The sequence below is a fragment of the Staurois parvus genome, unplaced genomic scaffold (genome assembly GCF_062004578.1).
Source record: "Staurois parvus isolate SC_StPar_1 unplaced genomic scaffold, SC_StPar_1.0 ptg000608l, whole genome shotgun sequence".
In the NCBI taxonomy this organism is placed as follows: Eukaryota; Metazoa; Chordata; class Amphibia; order Anura; family Ranidae; genus Staurois; species Staurois parvus.
The window spans coordinates 873,547-881,171 of NW_028318404.1; the positions used below are offsets into that span (position 1 = coordinate 873,547).

Genomic DNA, 7,625 nt, shown 5'->3' on the forward strand with positions numbered 1-7,625 from the left:
GGTATAAAAAAATGTTGAGACTAGTTTTGTAACATGCTAACAGATGGCAGCACAAGGTTGCACACACGGTCACAGGGAGCACTGACCTTCATAAGTCAGTGTGCCAAAAGACATCATCCTGTGTGCATCGGGAGCTGTGCAACTGGTGCTATTCTGACCACGTCAGCTATTTCATCATGGACCGCAAATTAGAAGAGCAAGCATAAAATTCTGTGTGATACTGGGAAAATCTGCCTCAGAGAACTGGAAGACCTTCAATGAGCTCACCCCCAAAAATGTCGGAGAACAATCCACATTTCTACCCTTGTCGGTGTGTCATACGGAACAGTCCAGGCAATCCTCACGTGTGATTTGAACATGCGCCGTGTTGCTGCCAAGTTTGTCCCCGAGCTGCTGACCCAGGAGCAGAAGGCACACCGCATCAAAGTCTGCCAAGAACTCTGTCCTTCATGTCAAGGATCATTACCGGTGACAAAACTTGGGTGTTTGGGTTTCATGCAGAATTTCATGTTTGTTCTAACTTGCTGTCCATGATGAAATACCAGATGTGGTAATGCACGAGGTCAGAATAGCACCAGTTGCACAGCTTCCAATGTACACAGGACAATGTCTTTTGGCACACTGGCTTATAAAGGTCAGTGCTCCCCATGAATGCGCATGCAGCCTTGTGCTGCCATCTGTTGGCGTGTTACAAAATTAGTCTTGAAACTTTTTGATGCCACCTTGTACAATGCAGAACCAGCAGAAACCTATACTGAAAGCGTAAAATAAAATCATTGCTGACCTCCCCTTAGGGCTCATTTGCATAGGTTTAGATGCCCATGCAAGAGCCTTTTGTTTATGTGTCCTGGAGCAGAGTGGGGATATGTGCAAGCAGCCCTATGTTAGTCAAAAGAGAGGCGGGGGCTGTATGTCCCTGCACAGGCAAGTTTGATAATCGTGCAGGGACGGGTGAGCGACGCATTTAGGTCTGCAAACCCATCTCTGTTTGCCTGGTAAATGTACAGGTGAGTGCATACAGCCCCTGTGTCTCCAATAACTAATATATTTGGCCTGACCACAACTCTACGTCTCACCGGATGCAAAAACAGTTGTCTTTTGCATGCTGTATGGGCTTCTGCGCCCATGTAAATGAGCTCTTATTATACCAATGGTTGTCTGGCTGCCTTTTTGATTCGATTATTTCATCTGAGTTACTAACTAAAAAAAGTTGTTGTAGTGCACCAGCCTATTTCATTTTTTTTTGTCCATGGTCTGAGAACCCGGCTTGTGTAACAGCAGAGGAACTCCCAAACACACCCACTGTAGTGTTGGTCTCTCCAAGGTCCAATTAGATTAAAATCTGCTTTGAACAGTGCAAACGTTATCGGTGGTACAGGATCTAGAGAGAGAGCTTTCTCATCAGTGGCTCAGAAAGTATCCAAGCCAAGCAATCAGTGACCTGATCCGGGCAGTCTCAGATCTCACGTCTTTTAAGGCAACTGCAGTTACTGGCAGACATTCCCCCGCTGACAGATCTAAGAAGAAATTGTAGTTTTATCTGGTCTGAACAATGACTTGTTCTCCTCCTTAATTGCCCCTATGTATACTTTGCCTTAGAAGCCATGTTTTAACCTTCCTGCATGTCTATTCTGTGTGCTTTTCCCACACCTGAAGGCACATTTTCTACGCTTGATTTTCATCACTTGTCCTACAAAGTGAGTAACCTTTATAAATAAGAGACCCTTCATGATAACATATGTGCATTTTTGCTCATCAACCCACCATATCTCAGTCTTGTTTTAAGTGTGTCAATGTGCAGAATAATTCAGGACCCTGATGGCTGCTGATACAGGGACACCTGATATGCAGATACTTTTTCTAGGTTAGTGACTCATCAAATAGTGAAGAGGAATGAGGCTGACAACTCTGGAGACTGGTGTACAAGCAGCCAATATGCATGGACATATTAAAATATATTGGGGGCAATTTTGCAACACGTTTGGAGGTATGGCCCCTTTAAAACAACCTGCACCTAATATATGAAAGCCTTGCAACAGTTTTGATAAGAGTTCTGATGAGTGCGACAGATTCCGGTAGTTTATAATTGCGTCACTTTAAGAACCTGTTGCTATGACTGCCACAGATTCAAAAGTAATTGCGTCCAATTCACAGATTAAGAAATCGGTGGTAAGGGCTCGTACACAAGTGTGGCAGAAACTGCTGCTCCTCTGAAAAGCGATCCACGTTCAGATTGCTTTTCAGAGATGTTTGATAGCCAATGTCACCTTCTCATCACCTGATTTACCTTTATAATTGGTGTACTATTGCAGTTGTGGTGTGGTTGCACTGGGGCTCCATAGAACTGCATTAGTTGTGTTTGGCATCAGCTCTGCCTGCCAGATGCGACGTGCTGTTTAAACTTTGATGTGGCATGTGTACAGCTGTAAGCAGCTATGTGTTAGTGTTCAGGCGACCGGTCGGGGGTGGTAAAACCACATCTCAGCCTTCTGACTTTACTACCCCTCAACCTAATTGAGACCAGCTCTGAGTTGTTTTACACAGAGATGCCAGAGTGGGGCATGTATGAATCAGAATTGCACCCCATTCATGTGAACCGCTGCGGGTGTGTATGTTAACCTCTTTGCACCGGCCGCACGCAAATGTGCAGCCTCCCGGCGTCTGGGCATTGATGCCGAGCGGCCGCACATTTGAGTGCAATTAAGAAAAACATATGTGCTGAGAGCGCACGCCCTGCGTGCTCCCAGCACACATGTCCGGTACTCACAGAAAGGTCCCGATCTCCTCTTTCGATCGGGACCTTTCCCGATCATGTGACCGCTGTGATGGTGAATCATGGTGGTCACATGACCTTAAAACCTCACACCGCCTCCCGCCTTCTGAAACCCTTAAAGGGCTGGGAGGCGCTGGCACCAAGGGGAAGTTAACACCGCAAAAGCGGTCCACAAAACGAGGTGCAATGTGAAGAATCAGATCGCATAGGTGTGAATACCTATGTGATACAATTCTAGTGCAGACCCAAAAAAGGGTCCTGCATTTTTTTGGCTCTGATCGCACCGCACACAAATCACATGTGATTTGCACAGGAATGCAGTGTGGTTCCTGTGCGAATCACATGCGATATATGGAGCTGCACATATGTGAACCCAGGCTTAAAGTGTAAAACCTCTTTTTTGTTCACTAATACCTGTAATAGCATAGCTAATTGAAGGACTGGTCAGACAGGGAGTAACGTGCTATTTACTGAACAGGTACATAGTTAGAAGCAATAATGCAAAAAAGGTTCAGAATGTAAAACACTCTGCAGAAGACCCTATATAGCAGAGGTCTCCAAGTACAAGATTTTACTCGGCTTGCAGCAACATCCCCCATAGTTGCATAATGTGTTTCCATGGTGCACATGGGCCAGCCGCCAGCATCATAACTAATGGTACTGAACAGCCAGAAATATAGCATCATTTATTGCTGTGATGATGGTGTCCGGACCGACAGCACCATGGAAATACATGACATTGATCAAGGGTGGCAGCATTCAGTTCTACTCCAGTATTTAGCAAAGGACAAGCTCTGTCTACCATCCTCTGTCCAGACCTGCTCCATCCTGTGCCACGCTGCCATTGTGGTGAAGTTTGTAAGGCAGAATAGGGGTACAGAGGACTCTGATGTGAAAGGAGGGAAATCTAAAGTAAATGGGGCTCTGATGTGCAAGAGGGGCCTCAGAAATGCAGAGGAAGCCTTTGATGGGCAGGGAAAAGGGGGTTCTGATGTGCAAGGGATGACTCTGAAATGAAAGGGGGCTGGGATGTGATTCCCTCCCAATCTTTAGCAACAGAAAGACAAACTGAGAAACACAACTTGGAAAACAGCTCAGCTACAGCTAGTTGTGATAATCCTCATAGATGGCTTCCTTTGCAGTGATGTCCAGAGTAGCCCTGCTAATACAGGCAAACAGCTGGGGGATCCCAGGCTTAAGAACACAAAACCACTCCACTGGAATGAGAGTACTCTGCTAACAATAGGGGAGGGACTGCCTACAGTAGTGTGGTCTTCTGGAGAAGCTGCATGCTATTAGACTCCTGCCTGGCTGCCTGCACGCTGGTTATGTAGGTGGAGGGCCTCTCATCTGATTGCAGATCATTTGCCCAGCTACCTCTGCCTCATCAGGTGTGGCCTCTCTGAACTGCTGAGGAAGGGAAACGGAGAAACTTGTCTTCCCTGGGCATGTCTAGGAACTCAGGGAGTTGTGGTAAAGTAGTTCAATGGGTTGATGCTTGTATCTGAGCATGGTGAGTGAATAGACACTTCAGCACACAATCCTCTCTACAGGGCATAGTGAATACATGTCACAGAATTCAAGGAAATAAATTTTTGGGGATCTTCACAAAGTATGTTTACAAACTTCAAGATCCTTAAGATTAATAGGAGTGGGCTGGAAATAATTAAAATACAATGTGGAATGTGATATGATTTTAAATTTTGACCAAATATACACTATAATAATGGCATACTGGCATACGTGATGTAAAGCACCCACAGCAGATGATGTGATGTTTGACACCCACATCAGGTGATTTTAACACCACACACGCATTGTGTCTTCTTGCATTGGTTGTGAGTGGCAGAGGTAAACCTTTACAATGGTGGTGAGTAGCAGAGATTAATCTTGATAGTCCTCCTAGATTGTAAACTCCAAGGAGCAGGGCCCTCCTTTCCCTCTTGTATTGAACTGTATTGTTGCTGTATTGTCTCCCATTATATTGTAAAGCGCTGAGCAAACTGTTGGCGCTATATAAATCCTGTATAATAATAATAGTTAGAAAATGGAAAGCCTTGCTACGCTGCTCACAGCTCAAAGAACCCCAGAAATCTCTGGAGGAATCCCAGGATTCCACAGAATCCTGGTAAAGAAAGGAAGAAAGCCAAAAATGCCCATGGGACTTTAGTGGAGAGTGCGTCACCAAAACATAATGACTTTTTTCTCATTAAAATCACTTTACATTTTATTGATAATAACAATCCAATAAAAGTAATAACAAGCAATCTTTTACATCTCATAGTACAAAAACTCTTAAACACAACATTACTTCCACCAGATTAGCCGTAAAGTTATTTCTCAATGCATTTTGTGGCATTAGATTCACTTCATCAGGAGATCCTAAGTACTACTATATAATATATACTATTATATAATCAGCCAGGATTAAAAACATACAATGGCCTCCAGAAAGGAAGGTGCCAGGGTTGGTCTGATCGGGGAGCCGAGGGAAAATGGGGACAGAGACACACTGAGGGAGAGGAACAGAGGGTACAGTATGCTTAGGGTACAAAAAATGCACAGAGGGTGCAGTATGGACAATCTTCCAGAGAAGAAGGGCTTCTAACCCTGAATCTCTTGGGGTGCAAGGTTCCTGACAAAGGCAAAGTACGCCATGGTCTACCTAGGCCAGGTGGATCCCACCCCTTGGGGACCAACTGAAGCCGGTCCACCAAAAAAAAAATGCCATGTGCAGTACACAGTGGGCCTTTTGGCCAGTGTAAATATTGCCCTTGGTTAGCAAAAGGTGTAGTGCAATAAAAGCATACATAATTTGACTGTGTGCCAAATCACTGCAACCCAAAATTTTTTTTTCCAGGGCATTAGAACTTAGGGAGAGCCTGGCCTTCAACTGGGGACAAGCCAGAATCAAACCAGGAGGAAAAAAGGCCCTCCCACCTTATTATATAGAGCAAATACTAGACAGCACACTCTGTTCTCCCTCCTGAAAATGGGTAAGAACAGATACTACACTTGATCTTAGCCAAAAGTCTGAGAAGTAAGAAGCATAGTAGGTCACACCAGGAAAAAAAGCCTAGTCACAGGTTCCTGAACCTGATGTCTAAGATCCTAGGTGCCAGTGCTTCTCCCTTGTCACCAAAGGAATGATATATTCCCTGTTGGAGAAAGGCAGAGGTTAAATGAAAGGCTTAGTATAACACCCACTGTAATTTAAAAGTACTTTTTTAAATTAATTCTTTACATCAGGTTTATACATCAGACCAAAAAGTCACAACTGAGGAGGTTCCCAAAAAGGATGTCTCTCCAAATGAAGACCCTATGTAAGCTATGATTACGACTGCTGGAATAGGGAGGGCATGATTTGTGCAGTGTGTTTAAATCTTAGGGCACGCTGGCTTAGTTTTGCTTACGAAAGACCTTTTGTCAAGTAGCCCAGCCTGGCTGGAAGCTCGCCAGACCGGGAACCCTGACAGAGAGGTTAGTCAAATGACAAGTGGCTTGTCAGCTATCTTGGGCATGTAGAAGGTGAGCTGGAAGATCAACTCCCTGTCAGTGACGTTAGTCAGCTCGTGCAAACCGGTGACCAGAATAATCCAGACGTCAGTGTGTAAACCTACCTGAGGTAGAGAAGATTTCCTGTCCTTCTCCATGCACCTAAAAACAAATACAAACCATTATATTGTGTGCTGGGTCACTCACAAGAAATACCAATCGAGGATATTAATAGTAGTTTCCTTAAACAAGTTCACCGTATGTACTATATATAGCTGTAGCAGTTATTTTACAATTTATATTTCTGCAGTGGACGTGAAGAAAAAATAAGATTCCCATTACCCTGTCAACACTGCTTTTTTTAGGGTCTGCTCATACTGTACCGGTTCAACACAATAAAATGTGTGCACATGGTCCTAATGTTAAAAAATATGTGATGTTCACATCTCTGCACTGTTTTGCAGGGCAGTTTGGAAAACATGACCTTTCTGATTTTCTTTCCATTCTAAAGTGTTGTGTGGTGTGTTTGATAGTATGATAGCACAACATAACGCCTTATAATGAGCTCTGAAAATCTCAAATAAAATACAGTTGAATCACAGGTGTGAATGTGCTCTTGGGGGTGAACTCCAAACAGCTAAAAAAAATACAGAACACATGTATGGGAGCTATTTTACCTGCAAAAAGGATTGTTTTTTCTGTCTATCCAGTCATAGGATTTACACAGCTCTGATACACAGTGCAGTTCTGATTTTCTCTGCACCGTCTCATCTGTGACTGGACAGCAAAGGGAGAAACAGCACCTTGAAAAGCTCATCTCTATGATACTGTGCTCTCTCCGCCTATCAGGATATTATCTTTCAGAAAAATGCAGTGCAGTATGATAATTTGATATAATTTAAGCGCATTCCTATGTTTATTTGTATCATGCACCTTTTTTTGGGTTAGGTTTGCAGCTTTTTTGAGTACTAAACTTGTGATATTTATTTTGGCGCTTTTCTTATAAAATTTCTACAGTATGGCTTTGAACACATTCTTCCAGGTGAATCTGCACAAAAATATGCAATGGTAGTGGGAACCCAAACCTCAACCCTATTCACGATTTCAGATCCTTACCATTCACTGCATCTTGCAGGAAGGATTGTAATGTCATCCTCAAGCTAGGCACCAACCAGATATAGTGTAAGAATATTTTTTTAAAGGGGATTGCAGCATTTTGACATGGGGGGGGGGGGGGGGGGATATTGCATGGTTTACTTCATTTTTCGCAGAGCTTTACTGAAATGTCACTCATAAGCTTTCTATACAGTTCTATCCACTGCCAGTGGTTCATGGCTCAGTCTGTTGCGCCGCAATA

The 7,625-nt window shown here is 43.7% G+C and overlaps 1 pseudogene; it reads right to left on the bottom strand.

Annotated features, from left to right (window-relative positions):
• Positions 1–5,650: 5,650 nt before the first annotated feature.
• Positions 5,651–5,818, bottom strand: LOC149449669 (U2 spliceosomal RNA; annotated as a pseudogene).
• Between the last annotated feature and the right edge of the window lie 1,807 nt (positions 5,819–7,625).